At 39.9% G+C, this 21348-nt stretch overlaps 1 long non-coding RNA gene across 1 annotated transcript; it reads left to right on the forward strand.

The window, feature by feature from the left end:
• The first annotated feature begins 621 nt into the window (after positions 1–621).
• Positions 622–10424, forward strand: LOC123278223 (uncharacterized). Its single transcript, XR_006515462.2, has 3 exons — positions 622–801; positions 2499–2559; positions 10321–10424. It is a non-coding gene; the product is annotated as an uncharacterized lncRNA (long non-coding RNA).
• The last annotated feature ends 10924 nt before the right edge of the window (positions 10425–21348 follow it).

Below are 21348 nucleotides of genomic sequence, written 5' to 3' on the forward strand. Positions count from 1 at the left end.
CAAACACAGAAAAATTGTAAAAATAGTGAAAAGACTTCCTTATACTTTCATCAGATTTTGCAATTATCAACATTTTATCATTTTTGCTTTGTCATTGTCTGTCTTATCAGTCATTTGAGAGTAAATTGTAGACAAGATGACTCTTTACTAAATACTTCAGGGCGGATTTCCTAAGAAGAATGATATTCTCTTACATAAGTTCAGTGCAATTATCAAAATCAGGAAATGACCATTGATGCGATACTATTACCTAACTGTGGAAGATTTTTTAACTGCCCTTTTGCACATTTTTGCTCTTCCATGTGTTTCTGTGCATTCAAAAGAATACAAGAGAAGACCTTCATTCTTAGCTGGATCTTGGGAGATTCCCAAGAGGGGAGGGATAAACCTCAAACCATCCATACCTCCATCTGAAGAGTCTCTAATGATATAGCATTCAACTCTCTCAAAGGAAATACATTTTCAACTTATCCTTTCGCCGACTCCATTTCTTAAAATTCCCTCTGACAGCAAAAGTTTAAACTGTTAAGCTTCTGCCAGAAAAGTTGTCTAGCAACTTTGCCCCTCCCAGCCGGCTTCCTCCCCCTCCCTGTCTGCCCCATGTCTGACACACAAGCCACATCAGACACCAGGAGAAAGAGCAGACACACAGCCTGTCAACATGTCTTTTGCCGCCTGACTCTCCCATGATGGTTGTGGGGGGTCAGGAACAGACAGAGCACTTCCAGCGTGGGGAGGATTTCATCTGACACCGTTTCATCTAGTGAAGGCATGAAGCCCGCTGCTCTGCTCATTGATCAGGTGAAGGGAATTAGGTGTGAGCCCGGGGAAGCGTAATAAGTGCTCTCCTGATTAACAAACGTCACTCCTCCTTAATATGGGTTTTGCCATTCTAAGGTTCAAACTACCTGGCAAGAAAAATCACCAGCTGTTAATCTGAAATTTTCCTCTTAAAAGAATTTTCGAGTCTTTATATGCAGATGTTGAAATCATTTCAACATGCTTTTTCCTAACAGGGTTCAGTGTTATAAAAAACATTACTTCGAACAGGGTTTTCATGCTTAGTAACAGACACATTTTGGAACCTGACTCCTAGGATGGCCTGTTAACCAAGTACAATCATGTGATTTTTCTAATGACATTTCTGGTTCTTCCAGAAATATGAATAGATGAACAATCTAATGACCAATTCTTGGAACTCATGCTTTTGCAGAACTTTCTCACAGCCTAATACAGTTTTCTTCCATTAACAAAAGACATAACATTTAGCACGATCTGGCTTTAAAAAGTAAAATAAAGATCCCACAAAAATGGAAGAAGTAAGTGTAAAGAAAACACCCAAATGACAGTTTTATTTATGTTTAATAGAAAATGAGAACTTCAGTCTAGACGCTTTACTCAAAAGTCTGGGCCAGAGATCAGCGGCATCACGTTACCCGGGAGTTGTTAAAATGCGGACTCTCAGGCCCCGCCCTAGACCTGCTGAATCAGAACTTGGATTTTAACAAGATGCCTGAATGATTTGCAGGCACATTCAAGTTTGAGAAGCAGTGTCCTGAACAGGTGTGCTGCCCAGACAACGATGGCAAGAGGCTCAGAGAAGGTATTGCAGATTGATCAAATCACAAAACCAGGATTAACGGAAGTGATGGGAACACAGTCCATCAAAACAGAGCAAGCATGCTCTGAAGGACTAAATAACTAATAGCCCACTTGACTTTTTCAGAATAGGGTTGCCAGATATAGCAAATAAAAATACAGGGCACTCGGTTAAGTTTAAATTTCAGATCAATAATGGATCATCTTTTAGCATGGCCCATGCAGTATTTAGACATACTTGCACTAAGACTTTTTTATTTGTTATCAGAAAGCCAAATTTAACTGGGCATCCCCTATTTTATCTGATAACTCTAGTGCAGAATCCCTAGACTTGAAAAAAAAATGTTGTTTAATGGTTCTATATGGCTTATTTGTAAACTGAGCCAAAGGTAAAGGCATAGGAAGAGATAGATATGTCAACGTATGCTGGCAATTTCCAAAATCCTTGGAAGGAGTTTCAGTTATCTAAACACACTCAAAACTTTCAAAAGAAACAACAGCCTAAAATTCTAATAACCTAAATAATGGTTTTCTTGAAGAAGATAATTACTAATTCTAATGTTGATACGGATGAATTAACTCTTTTTATCAGACCCAAAGATGGTAGTCTAATCCAGTCTCATTTTCCATGCCTGACATTATCACTTCCTTATTCCGGTTTAAACATGGCCACCAAACCTCCCTCAAGATTTGGTGTCTTTTCTTTACCTGGTATAGTTTATAATTTGTTTGCTGGTTAGAAACTGCAGGTTCTGTTTGTGGGAACTGTCACAGTTTGTGGTTCCGTGGCCTCAAAATTGTACAAGAGGATAAGCCATTACTTCATCCCTCAACTACTGTTATCGGAAACAAGGTCCACACTGAGCTGTCTCGAGTTTTTTCTTCTGCCTTCTTTTCAGAGTTAATGCTCCCCATTGACTAGAAAGTCAAAGAAGAAACATCTTAACCGGAGAAACCTAGGTAAAGCCAGCATTTACTCTCGTTTGCCTCCATTTCCCGAAGAATAATTTTTAAAGACAAAATGGCTCTTCTGACTGAAGGTTTTCCTAAAAGACTTTGCTGAACCTCACAAGTAAAACAACATCATTTTCCTTTCTTAGTGACTTGTATTTGTTTTCTTCTCCTTTTCTTTTTCTTTTTTCCTTCTGTCTTTCTTGCCTCCTTTCTTTCCTTTCCTCCTTCCATTCTTCCTTCCTTCTCTCCCTTCTGTCTTTTTTCCTGTTTTTCTTTATCTTCCTTCCTCTCCTTTTTGGTACTAAAATGCATCTTATTTCTCCCTTGTGCCTGAGACAGTAAGTAATCTATTTTATCTCACCAGAACCCAGGCAGTTAAGAGCTAAATTGGAACGGTCCTACTTCCTGTGACATGAAAGCTGCTTACAACCAGATTAAAAGTTTGTCATTTACTAGGGGGGAGGGAGGAGCCCGGTGGTTCAGTTTGTCACCCCCTGTCCCAGCCCCTCAGTATGTTAACTGTTACTCTCCCCTCTGCTGAAGATGAGGGCGATGCATCCATGACATCTCTGGGAGGTCTCCGCATCCTCACCTCCACCCCAAATCCAGACTGCTCTCCAAGGATGTCGAATGGTTTATATAATTTATTCAATCTGACATTCAGATAACTTGGAAGTTTCAAATGCAATTTTTCCTATGAAAGGAGGTGATTCTTTTATTTATTTGCTGCTTCTTAAACACAGACAATTAAGGTCTATGATTGACAAGGCATTTCATGTCTGAAATGTAATATTTTATTCCACAGATACTTAAGATAGCACTCACCATGTTCCAGGAACAGGCAGATGATTGACTATTGACTCATTTAGTAGTATAAAAGCCCAGTCAGGTGGGTACGATTATTGTCCCCATTTTACTGATGAAGAAACTGAGGCCCAGAGAGGTGAAGCAGCAGACCCAAGGTCATATACGCAGCAAGTGATAAATGTGGACTATTGAACCCTGGCTCCTTGGTGCTCTGCTCCCTCTCCCCACATCACAATAGACAAATAGACACAATAGACAATAGACAATAGTCACCTAGTCACTCAAGTGGTTGTCAGATTTCCAGGATCCTCCTATTTCTAATCATTCTAAATTCTCTCAAATAAACCTCTTCCCTGTAGTACACTGTTGCAGCCACTGATGACGCTTTTCCACATATCCTTCCACAGTTCATACCATTGTGTGAACACATCTCTAACAAGGCAGACTCTTTCTCCGTCACCAACAATCGGCGTTCTGAGACTGTAACATCTAAGTAGCTAGTTTCCAACATTCTAATATACTTAATTGCTAATGACATTTACAAGTAAGAAAATTTAAACTAATAAAGTGTACAAAATATATGCAGTTCAAAAAAGAGTTCTTACTTTGCAAAAATAAAATGAAAACAAACAAAAACTACAAGGCCCAATAATTTCCTTCAAATGGGAAACACAGACAATAAATGACTACGGCCAGTGAGTTCAGTAAAATGCACATAACATTCTTAGAAAAGGGAAGAGTTCAAGCTTGTGTTCAAAAGACCATAAAATAAAATTGAGAAAAAATGCAAAAAAATATTAAGCCACAAAAATGTCTTTCTCTTGATGTTTATTTTTGTATTAAGTAGGACAATGATAATGTCATCAATTGACCATGATTTTCAGAACAAAACAGAATATTTTATAGTCAAAAAAAAAAAATCTCAAAGATCCAGCCTTTAGTTCCCATGCAATATTCTAAAATCATTGGAACAAGTGGACTGCTAAGTTTCTTCTCTATTACAACAACAGAATTAAATCTGGCAGAGAACAAAATGGTTACCATACCCACAAGCAACATCTACTCATCTTTTTTCCCAGCTGCTACTCAGATCAGGTTTAAGAAGGTACCCTTTTAAGTCTTTTAGAAGTCTCTGAAAAATAAAAATAGAAAAGGATGATTATTGAGGACTGTGGGTGGGAAAACCATGTACCCAATGTGTTCCCAAAGTTTTGAGAGAAAGTGAGATGATTGTAATAACATATGTGCACTGATTCATCTAAAACGAGCGTGTCCAGCACCAAGTGCAGAATAGCGAAGCTGGTGGGGACAGTCAGGTTAGCATTCCTGGAGCCCGGTGTTCTGGGTCAATGTCAACTCTGATCTCCCTGATGCTCTGTACACTCTTAAGATGATAGTTCAGAAGACTTTGCAGCGTGGCAGACAAGGAGGAAAAAGGCATGGGGTAACATTGAAAGTCAGTGTTGTTTTAGTTTGGCCAATTGTACTATCAAAGGAGTTGAGCTTTTCAGAGAAAAGAGGTTTTTTCCCTACAATGTTAAGAAAATCTTGTCTATTCCTCACTACCAGATGAGTGACACAAGGTTGTAAAATGTCCAAGTTAATTTAATCTATTCTAAGATTTAATAAGAGTGGTTTTGTTTTAGATCACAATCAGCCTTGGAACTCTTTCCCCCTTGATGGCCTAGATGCCGCTATGAAACATCTGAGACAGTGTCCAGGAATTAGCACCTTATCATAGGAAGAAAAAGTTAAACAGCCACCCACGATTGTTGCGTTCCCAGGAGCCAGGGGTGCATCTTAGAATTTCTGCACCTGTGACATAGCGTGAGCTGCAGATTCACAAATAGTTGCAGGAGGTAAGTTGATGCAATCATAGGTCTCCCAGCCCGAAATCTACCGCCTCCTCTTGTTGCCTGTAGTTTCCATAATAGAAGACAATAGCTTTTCATTTCACAATTATTGATAGCAATCACAAAACTAATACCCGTGAGAAAGGTTACACTAACAATCCCACACTCAGCCTTAAATGGTTCATGGAACATCTTTCCCAGTAGAAGATTTTGATAACACTAAAGGCGATATCACACAGAGGGAGAAGGAAACATCTAATGTGGGGTCTAGCCATGATGCAGATGGAATTTACCTGCTTCTCAGTTTGGCAGGTCAACCACTGCGAGCCTTCTATGCATCAACCCAAAGCAACTACTCAGCACATCCTTTTCTAAGCACTGTTTTAAAGGAAAGAAAGCCATTAATTTAGTCCTTGCCCTCAAAAAACTTTCAGATTGGAGCAGGATGTAAGGAAAACTGCATAATTATATACCGTAGAAAGATAAATGTATCCTAGCAATTTTCTCTCCTTCAGAGTCCAAAGTTTAAACGTACATACATTTCAATCCATACTCCAAAAATGTATCTACAAAAGGGCAACCCTCCTTCCAGCTACTACTGAGCCCACGGCAATGTCCACATGTGAAAGCATGCAGTCAAGCAGTCGGTCAAAACCTACTTTTTATTACAGGAAATTTCAAAAATACACAAAGGTTGGTTCTACCATTGGTGCGATTGAATCAGAAAGCAAGAAAGGCCCCTACATTGCACGTGAGGTCATGTTATGTAGGTCTGTTTATCTATACCTATCCCTCTTTCTTTTGTTTTTTTGCAATTTGTTTGTTGAAAAGCCTAGCTGCTGTTTCCTGCATTCTGGATGTTGCTGATTGCATCACCAAGGTAATTTTTAATAAATTTCTTTGCTCCTGTGTTTTCTGTAGCAAGGGAACTAGATTGAGAGGCTGGATTGGATTCAAGTTAAAAGGTTTTGGTGATAACACATCAGAGGACGTGCTGTATCCTCCCCATTGCATCATATCGGGAGGCACATAGTGTCTGCTGGCCTCTCCTTTTTGTGATATTGTGATTAATCAATGGAGGTAGGTCTTAACAACTTCATCCATTCGTTGTAAAGTTAACCTTCAGCTTTTCACTGGTAAGGGTTTTTTCAGCTATTGATGACCTTTGCAATGATACATTATTTCATAAGGGGTTGAAAAGTGGTAGTATGCTAACTCTTTCTAATTCTTCCTTTACTAATTGGAGTTCTTCCCAAAAAAAAGAACTTTACTTTCTTAACTATTTAGTTTTCTCAAGGTACAACCCTATCTGGAAAGGGAAGTTAAATGCTTGATTCTATTCCTTTATATATCAGTTTTTAGAATAATAAGTTGGTTCCCTAGCATCCTACAAAGGGAGCACATATATTTTTTAAATATTGTTATGAATGAATGGATTTTAACAGATTCTATATATTTCAATACATTACAGATATTGTTCTTTATATATATATATCCATCTTTGGATATAGTTATTCCATCTTTGGCTAGTAGAAGCCTTTGCATGTTGGCTCCTGTGAGTTTTGGATTTTTTGTCACAGCCCAAAGGTCTTTGGTAGCTTCCTGGTTTTCTGGTGTGACAAGATGTTACAGGCTCATCTTGAACATCTCCCACCCCAGCCTGGAATTAACCAGATTTTCCGAGGCGCCCTGGTTCATTTCCTGGGAAAGGTGTTGGATACTGTAGTGTGGATGCTAGGGAGCTCCTTGCTTCGGTATTGGTTATTGGTTCTAAGCCTTTTCAATGGACTGAGACAGAAAATATTTTTAAGAGAAATACATCAGGTGCTCATACAGATACTTTCAATTTATTAAGGTTACAGGTTTCTATTTAATTTCTCTGCTTTTCTATTTGGTTCTCCTTTTCTCTGATGTCAAAAAACTTGACTCCCCATGTCATTAATATAATACTATATGCTTTATCCTAATTTGTAAATAAAATTATCAGAGTAACCATACCAACAGATTACTAACAATATAATTACTAAAAGCAACTTAAGATTTCTTTGCAATTCTTTCTGTCCTTAGGAAATATCCCACTGCAGCTCCCCAGACACATAAATGAGGGTTAAAATCATTTGAAATCATTCCTTTCTATATAGTTAATACTCAGGCTGATTTATTTAATTTCGTTCCTGAATTAAAGGGTTACTTTCTTTACATTTTGCTTTTAATTTTCAAAATTTTGTAAAATATTTGCTTGTTTCAAAATGTAAACAACAAAGTACATTAAGAAAAATCTAGCTTCCAAACCTGTTGCTTTCACTCTGCTTCTCTCTTTTCTTATAATTAACCATTTTTTTAAATTTTTGTTTCTTGTCCTATTGTGTTTTTAATGTATTCAGTAGGAAAAGTACTCCCTTTTCTAAGATAAAATGTACCATATCATACATTCTGATCTTTGCCGTGCTTGCTTTTTGCACTTAACAATATGTCCTAGGAATTATTCGATAGCAGTATAAAAGTTAGTTTTTTATCAGCAATATGATAAATACTCCGTTGTGTGAAAGTAGCATGATATAGTCAACCAATCCCCTCCTGATGGACTTTTGGGTTATTGCCAGTCTTTTTCTACTGCAATTAGTGCCACACGAATAGGCTTTTGTATTCATTTTCATACTTTGCTAGTTTATCTTCGTGATAGATTCCTCGAAGTGGGATTGTTTGGTTAAAATGTATACATACGTAATATTGCTAAATTCTCTCCAGAGGGGCTGTGCCATTATGCATTCCCACCAATATACAAGAAGGCAGGGCTGTTTCTCCACAGCCCTTATAATGCAGAATATTTTCAAAACCAATTAGAACACCTACCAAGAAAGACCTTTATCAAGGGAGCCAAAATAAAACCATTAGTACTTGAGATGAGACTCAATGACAATTTTTAAAGCCTTTGATAGATATTTCTCAGGCGTTTAGGTCTAAGAATTTGACTTGAGAATAACAGAAAAATAAAAGGGCTGAAAAGATAGAACTAAACAGAGGAGAATCTCTTTAGCCTATTGAACACCAGAACCGACAAGTGGAATAGCTGTGCCTGGTCCTCATTTCCCTGCATCCTCAGCTGCTCGTGGACCAGTGTGAGCCCCTCGTTACAGATAAGGACACAAACACAGAGGGACACAGGGGCTTGCCCAAGGCAGGGCCATCCAGCTAATACTTGAACTCAGTAGAATGTTCTTTACACTTCCATGTGGCCCAACAGAAGAGTAAGAAAGTAGAGAGCCATTGGCTTAAAGAGACAGAGAAATGGATCCTTATCATAGCCCTGCTGTTGAGCAGATGTGCAATCTACAGTGTGTCACTTGCTTCTCTGTGTTTCAGTTCCCTTTGCTGCAAAATCGGGCATTAGGTAAGAGGTTGTCAGTTGCCTTCCATGGCCCTGATCTACATTCATGAGGCTAAGTCATGCTGCACTGGAGCCATCAGAGCTGGGTGGGGAAAGCCCCGCTTCCACATTAGGCCAAACTGGATCAGAAGAAGCCAAGACTCTCCCACGCTGGGTGTTGTTTCCAAAGGCATTAGTGCTCCTGGGACCTGGGACCAAAGTTGGGCAGAAGGGAGGAGTCATCAACATCTACCATCAACAGTCCTATTGTATTGTATGCTGGGCATTTTCTAGGTGCTTTCCATTCACTGTGCTGCTTTGTCATCACGGCAAACCTATTTTTCAAAGGAAGAAACAGAATCTCAGAGAGGTTAAGTGATTTGTCCCAAATCACACAGCCAGCAGCAGAGCTGGGTTTAGAGTCTTCCTATTCTGTGTATCTATGGGCTCTACCATGCTGCAGAAAATAACATCACTTATCTCATAGAAGACAGAGAACTTGTATTGAATTGAACCCTATTGAACTTGTATTGTATTGTACCCTATTAGCTAAACCCTGCCCGGACCTAGAACCTCTGGGCATGATAGGGAACTTCCCGTTTTCTTTGCATCTTCTCCCAGGAAAGCTGTCAAGTGACTGCCTGACAAGGAATTAGAAGCCATCACAATAATCCCATCAATCCATTCACTAAAGCCAGAAGAAGTTCATTTGGTATCGTTTCTGGTCAAGCAAAAGTGACGCTCGAAGCAGAAATTGACGCTGAATTGATCCATAGCAGTGCCGTGAGCATGGGACTAGGGGATTTCCATACACTACTTAATTTCATCCTCATAACCACCTGATAAGATGAGATTAGTTTTCCCATTTTACAGATGAAGTAACTGAGGCTCAGAGACGTAAAATAAATTTCCCAAGTTTTCACACCTAGCAGTGGTAAGACCATGGTTTCACCAAAGTTCTTTGTTATTCCAAAGCCCACCCTCAGTTCCTCAAGTTGTATTAAGCAGATGCTATGGAACCAAAGGAACCCTTGAGTGGGGAGGCAGCAGGATGGGGACTGCCCTGGGCCTCTCAGTAACCAGCTGTGCGTCTTGAGCACATCACTTAATGACTAGAATTCAGTTCTTTCCTCCACGAAACAAGTGCGTTGAAGTTGCTGCTCTCTAACACCATTCCATGTCTTCTTATGGCTTGAAGGGTGAAGTCTCCATCCTCAGCGTGGCCACCATGCCCTATGCGCCTTGTCGGAGCCATGCCAACAGATGTCACTCTCATCCATCATACTTCAGCTCTCTGGGACGTCCCTCAGCTCCTCCAAAGGACCATGTCACTCCCTCTTAGGGCTTTGGGTACACTGTTCCTTCTGCCTAGAACTCAGTCTTACTTCTCCCATCCCACCTCATTCCCTGGGGAAGTCCCATGTGTCCTTCAAAGACCAGCTTCACCATCTCAGAGAATTCTGCTAGATCAAGAAAAATGGCTCTGCTATTCACCACTGTTGAATCCTATCCTCTGTTTTCTTTTTTTAAATAGCATTCATTATGCTTGATATGATTTGTTTATTTGCCATATTTTGGGTTTTAACTTTCGTCTTCCCTGTAAGTTCTAGGATGATAAGAAACAGGACCATCTGTCTTTGTTCACTGATATTTCTCCAAACCTCACTCAGCTTCGGGCACCCAGGATGATCTCAGTAAATAGACTGCTGACTCTCTCCCTCCCTCTTTCATCCTTTCCAGCTCTAGTAACCCCACCCCCAAGGGGAAATCTGGATTCTTCTTCTTGGAGAGATGATATGGAATGGACACACTTCATCCATCATAGGTATTAAGAAAAAATAAAAAACCTCAACTGGAGACCAAAGTAACAAGTACTTACTGTATAAGCCTAGATTAATTGATGGAAATACCAGATGTTAAAAACAAAGATTAGACCTCCAGGCTGTGTTTTGCAACCTTGATTGCGTATGGATTTGGCAAATCTGAAAATCACTCATAGGAAGGATTACTGCCTCACTCTTTTATTTTGAGTCAATTTAATCATGAAGGGGATCAGAATATGCCACTTTGGCATAAGGATTATTTTGAGCCGAAGGCAGTTGAGAAAGAGCAGATACAGGAAGAGTTCTCTGCCTTCTCCTCTTCTGCCCAAAAGCAGGGCATAAATTTCTCATGTAAAAGTGACATAAGTTTCCATCTGTAAATGAGTTGTGTCCCCTCCAGTACCAGAAAGAGGAGAATGACTCATCATCAGAGACAGCACTGAGTTGAGTCTGCATAAAAAACCTTGCTAATCAACCCTTATTTGCCATACATTTCCTTGTATCAGGTTCCTACAAGTTACCACCCAGAGCCCAAACCCCCTTTTCCTTTGTCGGGTCACTTCTCCACAGTTTATTGCCCTTTGTTAAAATGGTATATAAATCCCCAAGTCTAACCACTTTTGTGGATTTTCACTTATTTTTTTGTGAAGCCCTCGTGCATGTAAACATTTTAATCAATAAAATGTGCATGCCTTTTCTCCTGTTAATATAGCTTTCGTCCGTTTAATTCGCAGTCTCTAGGTACAGAATATAAGAGGGTAGGGGGCCAGCCCCATGGCCAAGTGGTTAAGTTCATGTGCTCCGCTCCGGTGGCCCAGGGCTTCACTGGTTTGGACCCTGGGTGCGGACATGGCTCCGCTTGCCAGGCCACGGTGAGGTGGTGTCCCACATGCCACAACTAGAAGGACCCACAACTAAAATACACAACTAAGTACTTGGGGGTTGTGGGGGCATAAAACCAGGGGAAAAAAAAGTTTGGCAACAGCTGTTAGCTCAGGTGCCAATCGTTTAAAAAAAAAAAAAAGAAGATTGGCAATAGTTGTTAGCTCAGGTGCCAATCTTTAAAGAAAAAAAACAAAGAGTATATGAGGGTGGAGGAAAAGCTTTTCCTCCTCTGCAGTCATATATGCATTTGAATGAAATTGAACCTCAGGTAGAAGATTTGCCAATTACCAGACTCTGGAGGACAGAGAGAATTCATCTCATTGTAATTTTTTTTTATTGTGGTAAAATACATAACCTAAAATTTACCAATTTAATTATTTTTAAGTGTATAACTCAGTGGTATGAAGTATATTGACATAGTTGTGCAACCATCACTACCATCCATATCTAGAACTTTTTCATTATCTCAAACTGAAATTCTGCTCCAATTACACACTAATTCCCCATTCCCCACTCTCCAGCCCCTGGTAACCACCATTCTCCTTTCTGTCTCCATGAATTTGACTATTCTGTGTGTCTCATATAAGTGGAATCACATGATATGTAACATTTTGTATCCGGCTTCTCTAACTCAGCATAATGTCCTCAAGGTTCATGCATGTTGGAGCGTGTGTTAGAATTTCATTCCTTTTCAAGGCTGAGTAATACTCCACTGTATAAATATATCTCATGGCAATTTTTATGTAAGGCCATTTAACACTAACACAGAAGTCACTGAATGATGAGCCAGCGAAAGGATGGGGAATGGAAACAGAACGGGGGCAGGAGAGTCAGAAGAGGCACCAAGGTTTAAAAAGAAGTCAAATAACAGGCTCTCAAATTCAAATGGGTGTCTTTCAAGAGCAAAAGGACCGTGCTCCCTGAGGAGAGAGACCTCTTTAAAAGCTGCCCCTGTGGTCAAGTCAGTGAGGAGGCCCCACCGGGGACCAGGAGGCAAAGCTGTCAGCATCAGCATCTTTGCACAAGGCACAGGCTCCACTTACACACACTCATTCTTATTTTTACTTAACTATAATTTGCTGGATAAAGATGCCAAATTATCCTCCATGACACACTTCAAATATTTCCATTCAATATTATAGTTGACCTGTATTCCTGAACCGAAAACTGTGGCACAAGGTCAACACACTTTGCACACACCATCTCGATGGATTCCCACAGGACTTTATGGGGGTGGTCCTGTTGTTCTCCTTATTGACAGCTGGGAAAGTGAAGGGCAGAGAGGTCAAAAACTGATCTAATGCCTCGTGGGCAGAATCCAAACCCGGATAGGCAGCTCCAGAACTCCCAAGAACCCTGCCACTTTGCAAAAGTGCTTTGTAGGCTACAGTTATACAATCCTACAACACAGAGCATATTCCCTGCGTTACAATTAAACTTAAATTCTCAGAAATGACTCTTCATTGGGGAAATTCTCATGGATAAAGATATTAGCTATCTTTCAAGTCCAAAAGCTATCTGAAGAAAATCTTCCATTATTGTCCAATTAAGTAAAAAGAGTGCTCTACAGCTCAAAAGTGATGGATGTTCCATTTTAAAGGAAAGATGATATAGTCAACCATGCAGCTAGCACAGAGCATCTGATTTCCAGCCTCCCCGCTTCCAGTCTTCCTCCATCAGGCTTGGACTAACTGCCAAGATGGCATCACTAGCAGGGCTGAGAAAAATATACCCTCTAGGATGATGAAGAGAAAGCTGGAAGCAAGCAGAACGTGATTAGATGGCACTTGTGCTCAAACTTGAGCTGGCTCAGGATCCCCTAGAGGGCTTGTGAAACTCCAGGTTGCAGGCCCGCTCCCAGAATCTCTGATCCAGTGGGTCTTGGGTGGGAGATGAGATTTTGTATTTCTAGCAAGCTATGCTTGCTGTGCTGATGCTACTGATGCTGCTGGTATAGGAGCCCATGACATCTGGTACACAATGTTTCCAACTCCTGCCTGTGGCAAATAGGACACGTCTACACGCATCTATATGTGGTACACCCACACACCATACATTTGCACCACACACATGGATTTCACATAGCCATTGCATGTACACCACGCACACACACACACGCACACACACGCACACCCTGCACCTATGTGCCCCAGAAACACACTAAACACCTGCACCTCTCACAAGTAACACACACTGGCATTAGAGACACAAACACCACACACCTGCATTCTCACATGCACACACCCTCATGCACACACATATATCTGCATACATCTGCACATTACCTGTGCACTACACACCCACACATCTGTAACCCATGTAACACACCCACCCCATATGCAGACAGGCACTCATATACACCTTACACACCTGCACTGTCCATCTGCACCACACACACTTCACACCTATACCACACACACCTCACACCTGTACCACACACATGCATACATGCACACACCCATCTCTCCTGCACATGTGCACCATCCATTTGCACCCCACCCACCCTTTTTCAGACTCCACGCTGCCTGCTGCTACCACTTTGCTCTTGAGACACCTCCCCCACCCTTCTCCTCTCTCTCCCTGCCCGTGTCCTCATCTCAGTGTCCTTCATGGCTAGCCCAAATTCCTCTCCCAAAGTGTCCACCCTAAAGGTCCCCCATGTCCTAGATATCTCTCTATTTCCCTCTCTATTCTCCATCTGACTTACCTACCTTCCTGAACTGAGCTCTTATGAATTCTACTTTCAATCCCAGTGCAAACATTTTCCATTCAACTTAGATAATTTCAACAAGCAGTTACAGATCACTTTCTGTGCAAAGCCTTAGATTAAGTGTGTTGGGAAGGAAAAGTGATGACGGTGATAACCTTGACCTTCATCCATCCATTCATTCATTTATTCATTCAGGGCATAAGCTAGGTACTGGGTGAGCACGTTTACAAGGCACACAAGTCCAGTGCTGTCTCACGTTTCACAATTCAGCGATGTTGAGGGCCTTCCCCAGTCTCCTCCCTTAGGGTGACGCAGGTCGCTCCTGAGCTCACCTAGAGGATGGTAGGCTGGATTGCAGGGGCCAAGAGAAGCAGTGTGGGTGGGACTTCTTCCCAGCTCTCTTCAAACCCTACTGAGTGGGCAGCAGGCTCCTCCTGCCTCCTCTGAGGTGAATTCTGGCCCCTGCTGCAACTCCAGATGGTTCTCCACACATGGGGAAACCATCCAGACTAGTAGATTAAAATTAAAATTATTATAATATTAGCAATAACAATAACAGAAAAAGTAATAGCCACCTTTTAGTGAGAACATATTATGTGCTACACATTTTAACTGCTAATTCTTACCCCAGATATTATCAGCTCATTTTCCAGATGAAAAAATAGAGCCTCTGAAACATCAGCCTGAGGTGTTGTGAATGGTAAATGGGGGCTTCAATCTATGCGGCTGATGCACTGACAGCATCAATGCCATTCACAGAGACAGCAAGCGTCTGCGTCCCCACCTGCTCCGAGTCCACTGTCAGGGCACAAGGAGAACAGGATCACCAGGACAAAGGAGTCAGGGCAGATATTCGCGGTGAATTGATGAAATATGCTACTTAAATTTTTATTATTTGAAACAAAATCATAACTTAGAGAAAATAAACTTTGAAAATAAGAGATAACTTTAGCCTTACAAACCATGAATTACATTCTTCTATAACACACTCTTTGTTTTCATTATGCCACACACATGCATAGTGACGTACAGAGGCTTCATTTAATTTCTCCATGAGTCAGGCTTGTCCAGACATGTGTCTTCAAGCTGTATTTGAGGGCAGTGAGGGTAAATAGTCCCTGGGCCAGAAGATGCTCCCTGGGTCACCTCCCACTTGCCCTGTCTGCTGACCTCCAAGGAAATTCAGCCCTGCAGTTAACATCTGTGGTCCCATCGGCCAGGCTGGAGTAAAAAGGTACTTAACGCGCGCAGCTCGTTTTGCAAGGTTAGAGAGAATCAATAGGAGATGTGTTTAATGTGGTATCGCTATCAGGTCTCATCGCACTTTTAAAACTGCAATGTCCACAGTGGTGTATAATCTTAGTCTCACGGTAAAGAGAATGGGTTGAGTGTGGTCTAAGATAGATATCACAGCCTCTTACAGACACACACAAAAAAATTGCAGCAGGTCCTCTGGAATTTCACTCTCGTTATCTTGTTCTTGTTCTCATTTTCCCCTTCTCCTCTTCTCCCTTTCAAATGTTCTCTTCTCCCCTCTCTCTTCCTCCCTCCTTTCGTTCCTCCCCTCCTTTCTTCTTTCTTTGCTCCTTCTTTCAATCTTCCTTTTAATTTCAGGGATTTGATTTGCTCTCATGGAAAATAGTCAGGACTTCTACAAACGGCCAGCGAAGCTGGATGACTTCCCCTCGTGTCCCCTTGCGTGCACACGTTGATGGTGAAATCCCGGCTTGGAAACGTCCGCGTGGGGGCGGCACTGGTTAGAACCCATCGGCTTACAACAAAGCAGACTTTTCTATAAGCTTCAGTGAAATTATTTTGAAAGAGAAACTTGTCTGGACACAGCATAATTAAACGTTGCATATTGTTCTTTTGTTAAGTAGGCCACAAAGTAAAATTCTTTGTTGATCTTAATGCATAACATATAATACCATGGGAAAACTAGAGATAGTAAGGTCAAAATTATATGATGTGTTGGTGGGGCAGTCGGGGTGCTATTTAATTTCATAACAAAGCTTGTGGGGGAAACCATAGTCTGTCATGGAATGAAGTGTCAAGAGAGATGTAAAGAAAGACAGCAAATCTTGCTTAACCAACCTCTATCAGCATTTGCACAAGCAACCCTGTGAATATTCACATCTGTAAGAACTTGCCCATAGAGTGCTTAGTATTTTGGTTTAAGAGTAAGTCAGCAATGCAGTCTAGTCCTATGTGTAGAGCGACTGCTGAGATAAGAGACTCAATCCTCTGGCTTGAAAACATACTGATAGTTACCATTGTTACAATTTTTAACCCAAATAGCTCAACTGGGAATATCACAGCTGGATTCTCTGCTGGGGCTGCTGTAACAACACCACACAGGGGGTGGCTTAAACAATAGAAATGCGTTGTCTCACAATTCTGGCACCTTGGAAGTCTGAGATCAAGGCATTGGCAGAGTTGGTTCCTTCTGAGGCTGTGAGGAAGAATCTGTTCCAGGCCTCTCTGCCAGCTTCTGGTAGTCTCTGGCATTCTTTGGCTTGTCCATAGTGTGCTCCCTGTGTCTTCACGTCTTCTTCCCTCTGTGTATGTCTGTCTCTGTGTCCAAATGTCATCCTTTTTTATAAGGACATCAGTTGTATTGGATTAGGACCCACCCTAATGCCATTATCTTAACTTGATCATCTGCAAGAACCTTACTGCCAGGTAAGGTCATTCTTAGGTACTGGGGGGTTAGTACTTCAACATTTTCGGGGGGTTACAATTCAGTCCATAACAATAGCCATTTGTTTTCATACCCACATGTTCACCACCTAACTGTTATGCTACATTGAGCTGGAAATACACATTGTGTTTCCGTTTAGAAATTGACACTAAATTCTCTTTAGTAGTGCCTTAACTACTGCTGAATTTAGGAGCTTACACACCAAAAGGAAATAAAATTTCCCTTATTTGACTAGGTGGAGAATGAGCTTTTTCAAGGGCACAGGACAATGATTTCAAACTCCTCTTGTAAACCATAGTAAAAGACACCCTCCCTCAAATAGTAAACAATAAAATGCAACCCAGTATCACTTAAGAGCTATAACATTAAAGGAAATTGGCAGGTGAGTATTATTAAATGATTAGGCAAAGATGTAACACTAAAGGTGAGCAGAAACAAAATTGATATAATGAAAGAAAACAGGGGTTGCTATATTCTTTTCAGGCCGTGGAGAATTAAAAGAAAAAGTCATTTCCTGGAATAAAGAGTTATATTATTTTGATAATAAGTGAAACGCAGACAGAAAATATAAAATCCATAAATCTTTATGCTCCAAATAACATTCCTCAAAATACAGTAATCATACACTCTTAGAGGCACAAAGAGAAGTTAATAGAAACACTGGGCTAGTGAGAGAATTTACAACACCTTCCTCCTCCGTCTCTTACAGTTGAAGGATGCAAATATATGCCCCATGGTCGGGGAAGGAGGGAATGAGACTCCAAAAAACACGATTGATTTATTCAGTCTACAGCAAATTCTGTGTCTTGAGGAGAACAGAAATATATTTCCTATCAAGTTTACAAGGAATATTTGTAAATAGTAACTACAGGTTTTGCTATATACTCATAAACTCAGAAAGTGGAAAAAATACAGACCAAAATTATCGCTCCATAAACGATTCTCTGAAAAATGATTGTGTTGAAAATCAAACACAACATTAGGAATTGTTCAGAAAATAATGAGAGTGAAAACATAACCTGTCAAATATCTGGAATGCTGACAGAGTTAGAAACTAAAGCAAATCTGTAAACCATATGCCCTTTATTAGAGAACCAGAAACAATAAAAATTACTAAGTATTCAATTAAAACATGGAAAAAGAAAAAAAAAAATAAGTAAAACAAAAAGAGAGAAAAAATAGCAGAAATTAATGAACTAGAAAGCAGATCAATAAGAGAATAAACACATCTAAGACCTGGCTTTCTGTTAAAAAAAAATAACTGATAAAACATGTAGCATGTCTAATCAAATAGAAAAGAGAGAAAATATATAAAATTTGGAATAAAAAATGGACATGACCAAAGATGAAAGTAAATATTGTGTAAAATCCTATTCTGATAAATTAGAAAACTGAATAAAATAGATTATTTTTAAAGGAAATATAAAAGATGTAGGAAAACTGAATGAAGAAATAACTAGGGAAGGAAATTTCATAGCTGTCTAAAATTTTCTGTCAAGAAAGACAGAAGGCTTTCCAAATTCATAAGCCAATTCTTATATTGATATTCAAAAAAGTAAAATAGCCCAGAAAAATAAAACTACCGAGCAGGATCCCTTATGATTGTAGATTTAAAATTCTAAATAAAATATTAGAAATTTAATTTAGAAATGTATTCTAAAAATGTTACACTATGATTGAGAAGAACTTACTCTAAGAATGCAGGAATGATTTACTATAGTAATCTCGAAAGAACTCACTGCTTTAGGTCAAAAGAGAAGAGGCACAGGGATATTAATTCATTAGAGGTAAAATGTATTTGATAATATTCAGCATCCAATACTGACTTTCTAAAATCTTATAATAAACTAGGAGTAGACATCAATATTCTTTACCATGATAAAGACCACTGTTGCTCACTTCCAGCCACTACCTTTAACGCTGAAGCAGTAGAGATATCCACATTAATGTCTGAAAAAAGACGCAATACCTGCTATAGCCACTAGTTTTAAGAATTGTTCTGGAAGTTCTAGCAATGCAAAAATTTTTTAAATGATGAATGACAATCTACAAATACTGTCAAGAAAGAGGCAAGTTATTAGAAGTAGCACAGAAAATACTGAAACTTAACCGAGGAATATAAGAGGAGATCTGAATATAAGAACAGACAAACCAGGGCCAGCCCCATGGCCGAGTGGTTAAGTTCGTGCACTCCACTTCAGTGGCCTGGAGTTCGCCAGTTTGGATCCTGGGCACAGACCTGCACACCGCTCATCAAGCCAAGCTGTAGTGGCATCCCACATAGAAGAACTAAAATGACATACAACCAGGATATAAAACTATGTACTGGGGCTTTGGGGAGAAGCAAAAAGAGAAGAGGAAGATTGGCAACAGATGTTAGCTCACGGCCAAGCTTCCTAACAAAAAAAAAAAAAGAAAAGGAACAGACAAACCACATTTTGGGATAAAAGCATAAGAAGAAAATTGCCCCCAAATAATTAAAGGCATAATTAATTTTTTTAAAAATCTCAGTAAAATTTTTGAAAACATGGCAGTGAAAAACTGAAATACATTTGGGAGAATTAAATACTTAGTAACTGACCATCTAATGTGAGAAATACATACAAGTTGAGTTTAGAAAATATATGAAATTCACGAATATACAGTACAATTATATGTAGAAGCATATATATTATAATATAGTAAAAATGACAGAAACGGAAACAATATGAAAGCACAATAGAGTGCTAGGTACAGAAATGATGGAAAAGCCGTATAGAGATTTTAAGTCCGGCATTAAACTTCATGTACAAAAATATTACACCACTAGGTCATGTTCACATATTTAGAATGATCCCAAACCTGCAAATATATGTGCACTTAAACTATATATGTGTTTATATATTTTATATTGTTATATTAATATATTTTATACATTATATATAATATTTTGTGCTGTCCCCATTTTTTAAAATTTTTGACTTATTAAAAAAAAACTGAAAGGTACTGTCAGCCAAAATTGTAACATGAGTACCTGGGCTCTCTCTAAATGGTATGTTTCTGGGTGGCTATTATTTTCTTCTTTGTGTTTGTCTGTATTTCCCACATTTTCTAGAAGGAATGCACTACAAAATTCAAAAAGACGTAATGTGTGAATAACACTAGTACCTTGCATAATGTTTCCTGACAATACTTCTCATTCTCTTTTTAATCACAGAAATCTCTGAAAATCTTATAAAATTGTCAGTGTTCCCCCTCGGAAAACCTCATCATGTGCAAATAAGCATCCAATTTCGCATCAACTTTTAGGTCTTATGGACTCGCTGAAGTCCCACTCAAGGATTCTAGGCAAAGAACAAAGTGTGTACAAGTTTCAAAACAATTCCTCTTGCACTGTCTCAACAGCTCCTCACCAAAATTTTCTAATGGAACAGCTACTGTTTTTCTCATTTTAAAGGTGTGTAAATTGAGCACAGGGAAGTTAACAATACACAGCTAATAGGGACAAAATCCACGCAGGTGGCCGTACCCGCTTGCCTTAGTACAGAGCATGTTATATTATAGCACATCTTGGCTTCTTAAATGCAGAATAGGATGTTGTCACATAAACAAAACCAGAGTTTGAGTCCTGATTCCCCCATGGAACTTTCGAAAATCTCTCGACTGCACCGTACCTTGGATTCCTCGTGAATAAAGTAGAAATGATAATACTTACCCTGCATAGCCACCAAAGTTATTATGGAGATGAAATGTAAGGGAAAGCACTTGCAAACATAATTTATCTTTATTACTATTAGTACATAAACGTTTCCAATACAAATCTATTAAAACTCAGGCAGCACTGGCATAAGTGCTGATGGGATCCAGGTGGGAGAGAAAAAAAAGGACAGAACATCTTACTGAAAGGCAATTAAAATGTGCCATTCTTGTTCAAAAAGTATGTCTCCATGAGTAATTAGCAATCTATTGTGCTTTGAGCCATAGTTTGTTGGCAGACCTCTATTACGTCAGTTATACGGGGCCATCCTGTAAGGCCAATCAACATAATGGGGAGCTCCCTGCTTTAAAACATGTTTGCTTTCAGGGCTGGCCCCGTGGCCAAGTGGTTAAGTTCGTGCGCTCTGCTGCAGGCGGCCCAGTGTTTCGTTGGTTCGAATCCTGGGCGCGGACATGGCACTACTCATCCAAACCACACTGAGGCGGCATCCCACATGCCACAACTAGAAGGACCCACAATGAAGAATATACAACTATGTACTGGGGGGCTTTGGGGAGAAAAAGGAAAAATATAAAATCTTAAAAACAAAAGAAAACATATTTGCTTTCCCAGGTATCTGTCTAACAGGTTAGTGTGATGTAATTTTAATGGTTAAAATTGTAAGTTAATTTCTAAGTCTTTCCACTGCCTTCCTCATAGGCTGGCCGAGAAGGAAAGAACAATGAAGGCGCATACAGGGATAACGGAGCTGCACCCCATTTACTGTCGGAGGGCATTCGCTCTCCTCCATACCCCTGACACTGTGCCTTAGACAGGGTAAGTCCTCCGTAAACACGACTGCATTGAAGCGGGTGAGCGAGATGCTAAGCTGGTGCTGTCTGAGAGGCTCCGACAGTAGAAAGCTGGGTGTCATTTCACCTCGATGGAACTCAGTTTCCTCTTCAGTTGTCTG

Source organism: Equus asinus, chromosome 18, assembly GCF_041296235.1.
Source record: "Equus asinus isolate D_3611 breed Donkey chromosome 18, EquAss-T2T_v2, whole genome shotgun sequence".
NCBI classification, from domain to species: Eukaryota; Metazoa; Chordata; class Mammalia; order Perissodactyla; family Equidae; genus Equus; species Equus asinus.